The 16100-nt window shown below is 53.8% G+C and overlaps 1 protein-coding gene across 5 annotated transcripts in view; it reads right to left on the bottom strand.

Moving 5' to 3' along the window:
* The window catches only part of ARVCF (ARVCF delta catenin family member), a 59020-nt gene extending 42920 nt beyond the window's left edge, over window positions 1–16100 (bottom strand). For all 5 annotated transcript variants that reach the window (XM_033097712.1, XM_033097708.1, XM_033097709.1 and 2 more), the window contains exons 1-2: window positions 15867–16100; window positions 10840–10893 (exon numbers count right to left, since the gene is read on the bottom strand). The gene's annotated coding sequence lies outside the window, so the exon portion shown is untranslated. The remainder of the gene's footprint in view (window positions 1–10839; window positions 10894–15866) is intronic.

The following is a 16100-nucleotide window of genomic DNA, read 5'->3' on the forward strand; positions in this document are numbered from 1 at the left end:
CATTTATAATAGCATCAACAAAAATAAAATACTTTTTTATACAAAGTTGACTAAGGAGAAGAAAAACTTGTACAATGAAAACTACAAAACATTGCTGAAAGAAATTAAAGACCTAAAAAAAATGGAAAGCGATCCCAATATTCATGGATTGGAAGCCTTGATATTGTTAAGATGTCAATACTACCCAAAGCAAACTACAAATTTAATGCAATCCCTATCAAAATCCAAATGGCATTTTTACCAAAATAGAGAAACCCATCCTAACATTCACATGGAACCTCAATGGACCCTATATATCCAAAACAATCTTGAAAAAACAGAGCAAAGTTGGAGGTCGCACACATTCTGATTTCAAAACTTACTCCAAACTACAGTAATCAAAACAGTGTGGTCATGGCATGAAGACAGATATATAGAGCAATGGAAAAGAATAGAAATAAACCCTCACATATGGCCAATTGATTGGGCTATAGGTATTTTTGGCCAACAGTATTTTAAACAAATTACACTGGAAAAACTGAACATCCAGTTTTTTTTACAAAAGGACAAAGTTGGATCCTTACCTTATACCACATATAAAAATTAACTTGAAATGCATCAAAAACCTAAATATAGGACCTAAAACTATAAAGCTCTTAGGAGAAAATATAAAGGAAAAACTTTGTGATGTTGGATTTGGCAATGATTTCTTGGATATGTATGACACCAAAAGCATAGGCAATAAAAATAAAAATAGATAAACTGAACTACATAAAAATTTAAAGCTTCTGTTAATCAAAGGACACGATCAACAGAGTGAAATTGCAACCTACGGAATGAGAGAAAAGATTTGCAAGTCATAGATATATGTGATAAGGGATTAAAATTCAAAATATATAAAGAAAACTATAACTCAACAACAACAAAAAAACCCAATTAAAAAGTAGGCAAAGAACTTGAATAGAGATTTCCATAAAGAAGATTGTATACAAATGGCAAGCAAGTTTATGAAAAGATGCTCAACATCACTAATCATTAGGGAAATGCAAATCAAAAGCACAATGAAATGTCACCTTACACCCATTAGATGGCTACTCTCAAAAACACAATAGCAAGTATTGGCAAGGATGTGGAGAAACTGGAATCCTTGTGCACAGTTGGTGGAATTTACATTGGTGCAGCCACTGTGGAAATCAATATGATAGCTCCTCAAAAAATTAAAAATAGGACCGGCCCGGTGGCTCAGGCGGTTGGAGCTCCATGCTCCTAACTCTGAAGGCTGCCAGTTCGATTCCCACATGGGTCAGTGGGCTCTGAATCACAAGGTTGCCGATTCAACTCTTCGAGTCCCGCAAGGGATGGTGGACAGCGCCCCCTGCAACTAAGATTGAATATGGCACCTTGAGCTGAACTCCCACTGAGCTCCGGGATGGCTCAGTTGGTTGGAGCACGTCCTTTCAACCACAAGGTTGCTGGTTCGATTCCCGCAAGGGATGGTGGGCTGCGCCACCTGCAACTGGCAATGACAACTGGACCTGGAGCTGAGCTGCGCCCTCCACAACTAAGACTAAAAGGACAACAACTTGACTTGAAAAAAGTCCTGGAAGTACACACTGTTCCCCAATAAAAGTCCTGTTCCCCTTCCCCAATAAAATCTTTTTTAAAAAAATTAAAAATAGATTTACCGCATTCAATTCCTGTAATTCTATTTCTCAATTTATATCCTAGAGAACTAAAAGCAGGTCTTGAAGAGATATTTGCACACCCATGTTCATAGAAGCATTATTCATAATAGCAAAACTGAAGCAACCCAAGTGTCTATCAACAGATAAATGGATAAACAAAATGTGATATAGACTTACGAGTATAATGGACTACTATTCCACCTTTCCCCCCCTATTCTTCCGCCTCTCCCCAACCCCCACTCCAGTTCAAGCTGTTGTTTCTCAGTCTAGTTGTGTAGGACACAGCTCCCTGGCCCATGCTGGTATTATGAGCCTTGCGCTCCCCCCAGGCTGAGGCAGTCGGTCGCCAGTCGTCGGTCGGCCGCTCACAGCAGCTCACAGCAGCTCTTGCTGGCTGCCAGCCACTGAAACGCTGGCTGCCGGTCCCTCACAGCAGCCCAGCTCCAAGGAGAGTTGTTCACAACCTTAGCTGTAGGGGGTGCAGCTCACTGGCCCATGTGGGAATCGAACCGGCAATCTTGGCTTTAGGAGCACAGTGCTCCAACCACCTGAGCCACCGGGCCGACCCTACTATTCCACTTTAAAAGGAAGGAAAATCTGACACATGTTACAACATGGATGAATCTTGAGGACATTATGGTAAGTGAAATAAGCCAGTTATAAAAAGACAAATACTGTATTCTCCACATATATACGGCATCTAGAGTAGTCAAATTCATAGAAAGAGAAAGTAGAATGGTGTTTCCAGGGGCTGGGGGATGGGGAAAATGGGTACTGTTCTTTAATGGGTATGGAGTTTCAATTTTGCAAGATGAAAAAGTTCTAGAGATTAGTTGTACAACAATGTGAATATACTAAATGACACTGAAGTATATTCTGTACACTTAAGAATGGTTAAGACGGTAAATTTTATAACAATAAAAAATAAAATTTAAAAAAGAGCCACTGTGTAATAACTTTGAAATTGCAAAACATTCTTTTAAATAAATAGTAACTCAAAGATAAAAATTTAGGCATAAAGAGCTGGCTATTTAGAAACAGTGAAAAAAATACTCATATATGCATATCATACATAAACATGTATGAGTTGGAGAATAGTGAGTGACAGAGGCTGAGGGGTGGAGGAAATGGGGAGATGCTGGTCAAAGTGTACAAACTGTCAGTTATAAGATGACTAAGTCTAGGGATCTAATATACAGCATGGTGACTGTAGTTAAATACTGTATTGTATACAGCAGAGCATTGAAAAACATCATTTCATTCAATGTCATTTTGTTATAATGTTGATGAGATGCCATGGGAGCTTAACTCTTGTTTCTATAAATTAGCTTATGATAAAATTGGTTTTGTTATACATTGTTTTGCTGCAGTTCCAAGAACCTATTGGCAATTGTATTTGACAGTTGCTATGAGAGAAGAACTTTAATGTTCTCACTGTAACAACAGAACAATAATTATGTGAGATGAAGGATGTGTTAACTAACTTTATTGTTGTAAAAATTTCACAATATATGTATGTGTGTCAAATCATATTATATAACTTAAAACTTATATACTGTTATATGTCAATTGTATCTCAATAAAGCTGGACATAAAAATGTGGGTTAAGCCAAAGCTGTTCTCAGAGGTAAATTCATAGCTTTAAATACTTTCATTAAATAAATATGAATATGAATAAGCTAGGATAAACCTAAAATAAATGAGTACATAGGCACCTAAGTCCCCAAACCAAGATTTCCACTGAAACAACCAATACATCTCTCACTGACTACCTTTCCTGTGCTAGAAACAGAGAAATTTCTAACAGATTTGGTTCAGAGAAGACAAGACTAAAGAAAGATACAGAAAATTAACCTATGAACCTAGAGTCACACTATGAAGTTCACTGCTGTGCCTTCCTCAACTCTTAAGCCTCTTCATTGACAAGACAGACAAAACAAATCTAAACGTCCCTGCTGACTCAAATGGAACTGAAGGTGGTAGCAGGCAGGGAAAGAGACCACCCTGGCCTCTGCTGTATTACAGATCAGAACTGAGTGGCAGCCAGCACAGTACCTGGCATGCAGCAGGTGCTCAATTCTTTTCTGCAGCATGAAGGAAGCAAGGAAAGCAACTGGAGGAGAGTGCCCAGGTGAACAGAGCCCTATGGCTCCTGTGCCTGGGCTGCCCTGAGAAATCAGAGCATGCCTTACACAGAGGCCAATTTTTGCAAGAAATTGGAGAAACGTTAGGAAAAGGACTGCCTTGGGGCTCCCAAGGGCTCAGGAGGATGTTGTCTTGAAGAGAGCACAGGAGTGGGTAATGGAGACCTCACCCAGGCAGAGCCTGCTGAGTCTGGAGGTGGGTGTGACAAGGAGTGAGGCTGGTGATATCTCAGGGACCAGGTAATGGTTTTTATCCAGTGATGGGCTGGGGGTGGGAAGGCCCAGCTGGGAGGAGGTGGGCCCAGTGGGGTCCTGGCCATGGCCCTACCTCCTCTGGAGCTCTGGACAGGTCACCTGCCTTCTTGGGTGGCAATGAGCCTACCCTACTCCCACCCTGGGCAGGTGGTGACAGGTGAGGCTAGTAGTACATGCCCATTGATTAGGGGGATCCATGGCCTGCTCTCTCCCAGGTGTTCAAGAAAGCCTCCTCCCTAAGTCCAGTTCTTGGTAGAAGGCTCAGCATATGGCCATGCAGCTTAGAGCACATGGTCTTCATCCTTCCAGCTGCTGTCATCTCTGGGCCTGGGCTGCCCTTGGCCTCCAACCACCTGCTGCCACCCTATCCCTGCACCCCTGCCTCCCCCTGCACTCCTACCTCCCCCTGCACTCCTCCATCCCCGTCCCTCCTGCCTCTCTTCCCTGTACTCCCACATTTCCTGTACCCTCACTTTCCCTATACCCCTCCCTCCCCCCTGCATGCCCCCTTTCCCCCCAGAAAGCTCCCCCTGCACTTCCCACCACCTGGTGACCCTCCCTTCCCTATACCCCCACTCCCCATCACCCCTGCCTCCTTGCACCCTGCTTCCCTACCGTCTCTGTCCCCTACACTCCTAAGTCCCTGCCCCTCCCTCCTCTTGCCCCCCTCTCCTCCCCTACTCTTGCTTCCCCCTTGCCCTGTCAGGCTTTCTGGCCACTAGGTCCCCAAAATGAGCAGATCGAAAGTTCCTTGGCATGTTCCAAGGGGCCCTCACCCCATCACAGGCCTCGGAGGGGTTGGTGCTGAGGTGCCTTGAGCCTTGGGCTTCCAGCTGTGTGCAGAGGAGACTCACTCTTACTATCAGAGCCACAGGTACACACTTCCTGAGGGTCCCAGTGACTCACCTCACAGGTGACCATCTGCAAGAGTGCCGGCACCACCAGGCCTCCAACTCCCTCAGGGACCAGGCTTGGGGAGGGGCTGAGGAAGTACACAGGACCAGGACTGGCAGAGGGGGGCTGAAGGGAGGGGGAGGCCCCAGCACCTACTATGCACAGTGCCCAGGGGACCCGCCTGCCTCCTGATCACCAGCATTCTTCAGTACAACCCCAGGAATGGTGTCACCTCACATATGCCTGCTAGGGCATCTGGGCTGCCATTCTACAGGTGAGGGAACAGGGGACAGGGTGGGGCACCTCCCTGGAGGTGTGGCTCCCTGGATTGTCTGTCTTCCCAGTGGGGGAGCGCGGCCTGTCTCCTGTGCAGATCCCTGGGGTGGGTGGGCTCTGTCATAAGACAGTGGAGCTGTCTTGGGCCCCTCTCAGGCTGCTCTCTCAGGCCTTGCTCTAGTCTGATAATCCCCACCCAGCCTCTGCCCCCAGCACAAGAGCATACACAGAGCGCTGCCTGGACCTCAAGGTCAAACCCAAGTTGTTTAAATACAGAAAGACAGCTCTGGGCACAAGATGCTTACCGCAGTGGCCCTGATGGTGGAGGAGAAGTGTAAACAGCCTTAGTGTCCACAGTGGACTGTTTCCTGAGCTCTCAGCTGCAGCAGCTGCTGCACAAACCTTAGGGACAGAGGGGGCCAGGGGCTAGCCTGTCTGGGGAAGTAACAGAGGTCCAAGGGAAAAGGGCCAGGTGGCTCAAAGGAGAGGAGTAGCAGGGCCTGCACAGCAGGTAGCACGGGGAGAGGGGGAACCCACCCTCCTGTTAGGGAAGCATCAGCAGGAGAGATGCCAGACAGGAGGTAGGGGCGGGGTCACAACCCAGCAGCTTAAACTCACACAGGCAGAAACCGTCTCTCCAGGAGCCTGGGAAGGACAGCCGATGCCAGGCTGCAGGGGTGTGACAGGCGTGATTTCTTTTCTCCTTCTTTTCTGTTTTTTTCCTACATTTTCTACATTTTCTATAAACAAGCACATAAACAAGTTTCTACAAACAATTTTTTTTTAAAGGCAAAACAGGGGACTCTGGTGTCTCTGTCACTTAGCGTCTGTGGATCGGTCCTACGGCCTCTTCCTGGCTCTCAGCCCCTCAGGGGAGCCTGGCTGAATTCAGGGGGCACCTCTGAGGCATCACTGAGGCTATGGCCTTGACCCTGGGCATGGGGTGACAGGAGGTGACCGAAAATTCTTTGTGAAGGGTGGGCCTTGTTGGGGCTGAGACCCCTCCATCTATGCCATCCCAGACTCTTTGGTGGCCCAGGCCTCAGTTTCCCCATCTGTACCCTTGGTACCTGCCCCCCCCCCAGGCACTGGGGCCCAGATCCCACAGGCCAGAAAAGGCCACAGGGGCACCAGCATCTCCCTCCAGGGCACAGAGCTGAAGGCCCCCGGGAGAACAGAGTTGGCAGCATCTCCGCAGGCTTATTATCTCACAAAATGCAGAGAGCAGCAAGTACATTCAAACGAATGAATGGCCTAATTAGGATTTCAGGAGAGTGAAGTATTTTGAAAAGAAAAAGTGTAACTAAAGGCATATTCGAAATACCGAACTCATCAACTACAAACATCAACCTGGCAAGATACACCATGGGGGTGGGCTGCCTCCAGCTCCCCAACTAGGACACTGGGAAGCCTTCCCTGTGGGTGAGAAAAGCTGGGACCTCAGGTGCCCCAACTCAGAGATGCAGTGAGGGGGACCCCGTATCATAGGACTCAACTCACAGGGTTGAGCTGTTAACTCTAGGTACCCTGGCTGAGGGTCACGTTGGGACAGGGGCACCCAGGACCTGAGGGAAGGGTGGCTCCTCAGCAGCCTGACAGTCCAGGGGTCTTCATGGGCAGCTCCCCAGAGGACAGGCCAAGCAGGGAAACAAAGCAGAGCAAGTCCAGGGAACATCCCAAAGCTGACTCTGGCGAGTGACACTGAGAGGCCCCAGGGGAGGCCACGAGAGGAGAGCGGAGGGGCGGGGAACGCTCTGGGGGGAGAGACGGAGCTGGGGACTGGGGGACCTGGGTAAAGACACCGAACAGCCACTGTGGGCTTGCAGAGACTGCCCAGGAGGACCTGTGGGCAGAGCATGGCCAGTCTCACCAGGCTGGCCCTGCAGCACTGTCCATGCCACCAGCCACGAATCACCCTGAGCAAGGGCTGGCACAGCGAGAAGCGGGTGCAGCACTCACGCTATAAGTGCAGTGGCCAGCACGGAGCCCTTCATGCAGCCTGTGTGGGTGATAAGAGCCACAGTTTAAACCCAAGTCCTGCCACGTACGTGTTCTTCCTCCTGCCCCACCTGACAAGCACGGGTTCTAGGGGTGAGAAGGGGCTTGGGGCTTCCCTGGGGGTGTGATCTTGGCTCCTGCTTCTCACGTTGAGCCCACTTGGGGAAAGAGGCCAGTCCCAGAGCTCCCTGGAGGCCCGGCGCAGAGCAGCCCACAGGTGAAAGGGCAGGTGGCTGGCCTGCACCAGGCTCTCTAGCCATGTGGGCAGGATCCTTGAGTGGCAGGCAGATTGGCCGACCACCACTCACCTCCCAGTCCAGACAGTACATGTGTGAGCACCTGGCCTGGTGGCGCCTTCCCCTGGGGTCATAAGAACGTCAAACCCGAGACCCTTGAGGAAGAGGCCAGTTTACTCCCCACACATGACAAAGCTCTGGGGTAAGGGACACCACATGTGAAAGCCCATGAATGCTGTCATCAGGAGACCCGTCCCCCTCCCTGCAGGGGGCCACAGGGGCTGTCCTTGACCATAGGCAGCACGCAGCATTCGAAGGCTGGATACACACAACGGAGCCCAGGTCACTTATGGGGCTTCCGAGGGCCCCCTCCCCCCATGGTGGAGACCTGTTCTCAGTAATCAAGGGTACTCTGAGGGGCTGCAAGTGCAAGACACAGGGAAAACAGAGCAGGATGTGCAAGGGCCGGCACTTGACACAAACCCACACAGGGACGGCCAATGGGCCCCAGACAGCACGAGCCTAAGGTCAGTCCACAGACGGGCAGACCTGACAGCGCGGACTCAACATGTCCCTGTGAACATGCAGAATGAGTGACTTCTGAGAACAAAGGCTGATCAAGGGAGGCTCTGACCTGATCCTTTCAATGATCCAGTGGGCGCTGGCCACGGGCCGGGCACCTGCCACGGGCACCACAAAACCAAGGACACATTATGTAATATTTCCAATTTCTGGTGACAGACAGTATTAGTCAAGGTATAAACAGTTCAGATACAACTGCATAAACAAAGTTAAATCCTCACCTCACATTTATTTCAAAATAAATTCTAAATGGACGAAATAGTGAGTGTAAACACTAAGCTAGAAATACCTACGGGAAAAGGTTGATGTGTATTTACCTGGCTATGTGCTGCAGAGAGGACAACACAACGAACAATGGAATAAGTAATAGAGGAAAAAATCCAACGGGTTCCACCACAAAAATTTCTGAACATGAAAACTATCACAAGCAAAAAATAAAAGGCTGAAAAAAACTTGCAGCAGGCAAATAGACAAGGGAAGAATTTGTACTTTAATGTATAGAGACTCATAGCAACGGCTGAGAAACATCAAAACCCCAAGAATCCCCGGCCTGGGTCCAGCAGTCGCAGGAGTGCAGCTTTGCTCAGTTGCAAAAGCCACTTGATGCCGGGCTGAGGGTGGTTTCCAAGAGGTGACAGTGTTGGCATGGCCACAGTGAAGAACACCCATATTCCCTGGGGCCTCTTTTGTGGGGGTGGTGGCCACCCCCACACAGCCTTCCAGCCCCCCTTTCGTGTCGCCCTGGTATTCATCCCCATGTTGCAATTCCACAGTTGGCCGCTCCCTATTGCCATATCCTCAGGCAGGTTGGGGGCTCCCCCAGGCCGCAGGGGGACCTAATGTGCTCACAATGCCCGGTGTCCAGCATGAAGCTCATCAAACAGGTGCTAAATGGCCTTAGGTGAGTATGGGGGAGACTTGGGTGCTTGCCATCAACCCCCATTCTAATTTCGTCCTGAGGCCCCAACCCCATCCCCCTCTGATATGGGCAAGGCCTCACCCCAGGGCCAGGTAAAGCAGGGAGCCCTTGGCCAGGGCTGTGATCTTTTCCAGTCTCTGAAAAAGTCCCAGCCTAGAGCAGAGATGACACAAACACCAGCACCCATCCCTCCAGTGCTCAGGGCAGACATGAAGAGTCAATTACTACAGCAGACAGAAATAGTCAATCACCATACTCAAGAAGGGAAGACAGAGACAGGGGATAGGAGACAGGGAGAGGCAGAGATGCACAGAGAGGGCCAGAGAGAAACAGGGAGAAAACCAGGAGCGGGAGGCAGGGAAGGAGAGACAGGGACGGGAAAAGCACAAGACGGGCAGGGACCGAGTACGAGAGTGGTGGGCCGCCTCCTGCAGGCCCTGTTATCAGACCCGTCATTCCGTGTCTGGTGGCTTGCCAACCTAAGGTACGGTGGCCTACCAGGAGTTAAGGGGGTGGGGGTCAGCCCCCTGCCACTCTCGCCCCCAGGTGCCATGTCACCTGTGCCATAGCGATGCCATGTTCTGAGCCCTGGACACAGCCTGAGCTTCTTGATCCCAATCCAGAAGCACCTGCATGGCCTACCAGTCCAGGCACTGAGATTCCTGGCGGGACCTCAGTCCTCCCACACAGCCAGGTGGCAATGAATCCCCAGCTTCCAGCAGCCCAGCTGGCAGCTTCCCACACCTGAGGTCCTGGAGAACAGACAAGAAAGAGCGGGGTCCCCAGCCCCTCTGTCGTACAGCCCTCAGCCCAGGACACTCAGGCATTTGGAGGCCTAAGGGCTCCTGAGTTTGTGGCCACTGCCTTCTTGGCCACCCCCTGAGCACATCACCGAGTAGGCCAAGCCCCCCACGCTGGACACTCAGTAACACTGAAGACCCACAGGGCTAGGAGGCTGAGCCTCCCACGTAGATGGCACCGGGTGGGCCAGGGGCAGACTACTGGGCTGGGGACCAGACGCCTGTATTGGAGGAACAAGAGTGACTGGGGGCATTCTTACAAGCCATCACCAGTCTGTGCATGCCACCACCAGAGGGCACACCTTCCCACCTTCCAGAGGGACCTGGAGGACACAGGGACCTCCCAGCTTCCTGTTACACTGCCTGGCACCACAGCTCCGTCCCACTGGAGCTGTGATTAACAGAGACACCCCCAGCACAGATAACACGTAAGACCATGGGCCAGCACACGGCGCCCTGGCTGTGAGCAGGGCAGTCAGACTACTCGGTGACGTGCTGTCCATGGCTGATTTCACACTACAGTGGCAGACCAGTGTGGCTGTGAGTGGCAGACCTGATGGCCCACAGAACTGAAGCATTTACTCTCTGGCCCTGTTACACCAAGCCTGCTGCTTGGCCTTAGTGCCCTCCTTCTGCTGCTCTGGCATGTGGGCCCAAAGCCTGTCCCTGGCCGGTGGCTCTAGTCTTCTCCGGGCAGCAGGGACCCCCTGAGCTAAGAGCAGAGCTGGGCAGGCTGTGCCAATACCAGCACTGCTGTGGCAGGCGTCCAAGTCAAGGTGGGGGCAGAGCAGCCCAGTTTAACGTCCTGGTCATTTGGCCCCACCACGGATTGTCCCTCAAGCCAGATGTCAAATGGTGGATTCACTCCAGTCATCAGTGAATCCAAGTTGGTGGTAGGAGGTCCCCATGTCCAGCCCTGTCCAGGGTACAGTGGCCACCCCGCAAGAGCCTGACTGGAAGCACACACCACGCGGGCCATCCCTCCGTTGACCACACCCACCCAGCCCACCAGGACACTCTTCTGTCCTGTATGAGGAGGGGATGCCACCAGGCCAAACCCAGGTCACCTACCTGTCTTGAGGGGAGGTTAGCATGTCCCGACACCCATCCTGTTGGCTCCAGTTCCTGCAGGAAAATCAGAGGGCACCTCATGAGGCCCACCTGCCAGGCTAAGTGTCTTCTGGATGAGGCCAGAGCCCTGGCTGGGCACTGTCATCCCTGACCCCAAGGTCATCCCACGGTGCTCTGACATTAACCCACACCGTCATGGCATTCTCGTCTCCACTGGAGACCATCACACCGGCAATTTGCACGGGGCTGCCGTGGTCCTTTGCATTTCTAATGCTGTGGACTATCCTTTGAAAGTGTGGTTGCTGAGTTGTGGAATAAAGATAATGTCTGTCCCTCTACCACAAAACTAGCAGTACTTCATCGAGGTAAATGGCACAGCAGGGAGAACTCCCACACCAGGGCCCAACCAGGCCATGCAGGGAGTCACGACCCTTCAAGGGTCTGCCCCCCACCCACTGGGCCCTGCTCCCCCACCTGCCCTGTAGGACAGGCCACCTGCCTCTCCTGAGGCTCTCGGAGGCTAGCCCAGCTCCCCAGTCCCTGGACCCCAAGGGCTAAAGCTATGGCCAGGTCTCCCTCATATGTCCGAAGCTGTGGGGAGGGAGGACGCACGTGGCCTCCTGCCTTGGCCAATGGCCTGGCGGACACATTCTCTCTCATATCAAGACCTGGGGATGTTGCCAGAGAGTGTCTGTGTCATAAAAAAAGAAAAACAGTCTGGCAGAGACTGGCGGGGAGGGTCTGGGACACAGATGGGACCACCTCCTGAGGGACACGGGTAATAGGAGCTCTCTCCCTCAGCTCTATCTACAGTGTTTTCCGGATTGTTCCAGCCTCTGTCCAGTCTTCCTATGTGGACATGGCCCATTAGGGGGCTGGAGAATGAGTCTCCCTGTCTCACTGAAGCCCCTTCATCAAGGGGATGGGCTTCAAATCGGGGGGATCATGGAGTAGGAGTCAAGACACTAGGGCCAAAGGCCGGAAAGAATGGGGACCCCCAAGCCAGGGGCGTGTGTGCACGTGTGAGTGCACACGCACACACGTGTGCATACAAGCATGTGTGCTTGAAAGGGGAGGCACCGTAAGGAGTCTGCCCACTTATTGACACCCTCCTGCCCATAGCACAGGCACTGCTGCTCCTGCCCCAAGGTCTGAGGCTCTGGGATCAGCTTTTGCTCAGAACGTGACATTTCTGGGATGCCTTGGATTTTGGCTTAAATATTCACGTAGATCCTGTCCAGAGGACTTCATGCCTTTTTCATCAGTCCTAATAACGACCTGCTTCTCCCCAGTGCTGGCCTCATGGGAAGCCCCATGAAGTGCTGGCTGTGCACCATCATCTCATAGACTCTCACTCGGCACCTTGGGTTGACCCAATACCCCATTTTACAGATGGTGAGACTGTGTCCAGGGAAGGCAGCACTGCGCCAGGATTTGAACTCAGGTGTTCCTGCTCCTAGGATGCTCCCACTCACCTACCCAGTTGGGGATGTACGATTACAAAAAGAATGTGCTCCTTCTTCGTGGGGTTCCAGCCAGGCCAAGAACTCCACAAATGCAAAGGAGAGCCAGCAGTATACACTAGTGTGGGGGTCGGGGTGTCTGTGGGGGTGGGGGTGTCTGCAGGGCTCGGGGTGTGGTCCCAGGGAGAGCTTCCCATAGGAGGAGGGTAGGAGCAGAGGGAGTGGGAGGGTCTGGGGGAGGCATAGGTCTCCATCCCCAAGGTCCCCTTGCTACAACAGCCCTGTACAGGTAGGGGAGGGGAAGAGCCTAACAGGAGCCCTGAGGCAGTAGACAAACAAACGGACTTGAAATATGAAAGTAGAACCAGAGATGGGATTTATGACAAAGAGGGCAAGGGTAGGGGGGCACTGTCTGTCTTGGGGACCCCTTCTCACCACCCCCTCAGGGCTGGTCTGCAGTCTCTGGCGTCACCCACCATGCCAAGGACTTTACACTAAGAGCATTGGGTTCAAGGGAGCCACCACACCCCTTATCAGACCCACCCCCAGCCTTGGAAAGGCCTGCTGCATCTCTGACTAGGGAAACCCAGCCCAGGCTGCAAGAGCCAGCAATCAGGCCAGCACAGCAAGCTGTGGACCTGCACAAACCGAACAGCAAGAGGCAGCTTCCATGGGCACAAACCGAGTCTAGAGAAGGGATGGGGCCAGGGCAGGGCAGACGGGGCAGGTGTCTTGGGGCCACCGCAGGCATTGAAAAGCCCGGGTTCAGGTCCAGCAGGCCGCCTGAGCGCTAGCTCTGCACTGGAGCCTCGAGTCCTGCTGCACCATGGCAAATCCTATGTGCTCTTCCAGGCCACTGGTCACTCAGTGCGTCGTGGAAAGGCACCCACTTTGGCTGTACCCTCACATTTCACAGATGAGAACACCGAGGCAGAGAGACGCACAGCCCTGCCCTGAGTGGTGGGCTCATAGTCCTTGCCTCGACCCTGGTAACGGCATGGCCAGCCTACGGAAGCCAGGGAGACACGTGGGGCTCGCACCTGAAGGAGGCCTCACTCTCAGGGCTGTTCAGGTGCAGGGCCCGTCCTTCACTGTCCTTGCAGGAGCCCGTACTCAACCACCCCGCCATCCAGACCTCAAGTTTCCCTGGCCTGCACCAAAGGTAGTGAGGGGCTGTGGGGGTACCGAAGGGCCTTGTCCCAGGGATCCTTCAGCCTCCCACTCTGGACGGGCAGCCTGGAGAAAGCAGAGTTCTGGCCTCCCACTGGGTGCCCTAGGAAGGGTCCTGACCTCAGGGGCAGGCTGGGTAGAACAGGTCTTGCCTGCCATGGTGGTCCTGGATGCCCTCTGGTGGCTGCACTGGGCTAGCGGGTGCTTAACTAGAGGCTGCTGACCCCCGGGGGTCCACTGAGGCAGTAAGAAGTACTGTGCCTGACCCAAGATGAGGGGAGGCGAAAGCGGAGGAGCTGTGTAGGTGATGTGGGTATCCACCAGCTCTGGGTTCACCTTCCCGACCTGTGAAATAAGCCAAGATGTGCAGCCCTCCCAGGATTCCTGCTCCTGTGTCTCCCCTCTGGTCACTCCCTATTTCTGGAGCTCCTGCGGAGTGGCCCAAGACTCATCCTAACCTTGATAGAAGCTGGAGGCGAAAGAACAAATACCTTCTCCACACTTCAGCCACTATCAGGGAAGTTCCCTTGTGGCCCCCCAGAACTTGCCCCCAGAGCACCTGTCCTTCCCTGGTCCCCCACCCCAGTCCTGCCCCTCCCTCCCTCTGCTGAGCCCAGACCAGATACTAGGGGCTGACTGAGGCTCTGGCATGCCTGGGGTCCTTGCCCCTCCCATGGTGCTACAGTTCCTGGCTCCCCTTGGAGGCAAAGGATCCTACTGCTTGTGTCTCCCCCAAGCCTGTCTCTTGGGGTGAAGGGGGTACAGTGAACCCATCCTGAATCCTTGTGCAATACAAACAGGGATGGAGACGCAGAGGGGAACCCTGGAACTGGGAAGAGACTTGAGGAGCTACCTCTGGAGGCACCACGAAGTCCAGGTATGGCAGGGGCAGCTCTAACTTAATAGGGCTGGGGGCTGGGGGCTGGACCCAGTTCATCTAGGAGGTACTTGGTCATCAGGTACTAGTGTCCTATAGAAAATCAAGTGAGGAAGAACAGGGTGGGACTGGCTTGGCTGAACTTCTGTGACCCTCTCCAGGCCAGGACCAGAGTCCTGACCACAGCCAGTGCTCTGTGCCCAGCCCTGTGCTGGGTGCTGGCAGACCACAGGCTTGCGGGGGTGGTAAGGGCAGACATGGTGCAGCGGATGGGATGAGGCAAAGCTGGGAGAAAGCATGCCTTCCAGATTTATGGCCCCACATGCTGTGGCCGAGCTCAAGGCCTGGACCATCTGCTCAGAGATTGACTGGCCATGGGCTCAGCAGGCTGGGCAGAGGGCTCTGACTGGCTCCTGTGTCCAGCACTGTCCCAGGTTCAGAGATGCACTGAGCACAGGACAGGCAAGACCTGCTCTGGACAGACAGACCTCTGGCTGCATCCTGGATCTGAGAGTGGAGGCAGGGACGGTAGAGGGGATCCCTGTGCCCCTGGTGCTGTCCTTATGAAGGAGATTGACCCCAGAGGCACCAAGTTTATAAGCCTCTGGGTTTATTAAGTACCGACCTGGTGTGTACCCTGCACAGTTACATGGGTGACACGGGGAAGGGATGTAAACAAGGGGTAATTGAGGTTACATTAAGAACCTACCCTAAAGGATCAAACCCCTTTGGGCGGGTTCTTCTCTTTCCCTTGTTTCTAAACGTGGCTGGGTCTAAAGAGAATGGGAACCTGAGTGATACACTCTGCATAGGTTAGAAACGGTGACTTGTTTTAAGTACCCAATATTTAATTAAAAGTTAAAATAGAAGGCTAGGGATCCCAGGCTGCCCGCCCAAGGCGACATCTCAGCGAAGCCGGGCTGAGTACCACTCCGAGTGGGAGGACGCGCCTCCCTCGGCCTGGGGCCAGGTGTCCCACCGAGGCGGCGCTGGGCCCGGGTCAGGGCACCGGGCAGGGTCTCCGGGCAGCGTCCCCTTTCGTGTCCTCTAGGCGGCAGGAGATGCGCAGCGTGGGGACGTTCCTTTGGCCCCGTCGTGCCCCCGCGCTTCCCAGCGGCGCACCGCTCCGGGAAAGTTCCCGGGCCCCGCCGCCCCTCCGGCCGTCGGAAAGTTTCTGTAGCTGCCCAGCCCTGGCTGCGAGGCGCCCGGCGTCGCACAAGCGGACGCTGGATGCGCGCGGTGCGGGGCGCGCCGGCCGCTCGGGCAGGGCCCGAGGCCGTGCACAAAGGGACCCACCCCGCCAGACGAGGGTCTCGCGCACCGCAGCGCGGGCGACGTACGGGTGGGGCGGAGCCGGGCTCGGATCCCCAACCACGACCCCCGCCCGGATAATAGACTCCCGGCCCAAGACCCCGCCCCGACGGGGCTCCAGCCCATCCCGCAGCCGGGAGCCCGCTCGCACCTAGCTCTCCAACCCCCGTCCCCATGCGGACCTCGTCCCTGTCACCCCAGCATACCTGGAGCGCGACGTGGGCGGCTCCGCAGCTCGGCCCCCACCCCCAGGCGGGCGTCCCGGGTCCCAGAGCGCGCGGGGCGCGGCGTCCGCAAGGCGCGGTGTGGGTGGCCGTCTGCGGGGCCTCAGCTTGGGCCGGTGCAGAGGCTGACCATCCCAGGACCAGCGCGTATCCCCCGGGCTAGCCCTCCCGCCCTTCGCGCGGTCCGTGCGCAAAGCGGGCCTAGCCAGCGACGCG

Source organism: Rhinolophus ferrumequinum, chromosome 25 (assembly GCF_004115265.2).
Source record: "Rhinolophus ferrumequinum isolate MPI-CBG mRhiFer1 chromosome 25, mRhiFer1_v1.p, whole genome shotgun sequence".
Classification (NCBI taxonomy): domain Eukaryota; kingdom Metazoa; phylum Chordata; class Mammalia; order Chiroptera; family Rhinolophidae; genus Rhinolophus; species Rhinolophus ferrumequinum.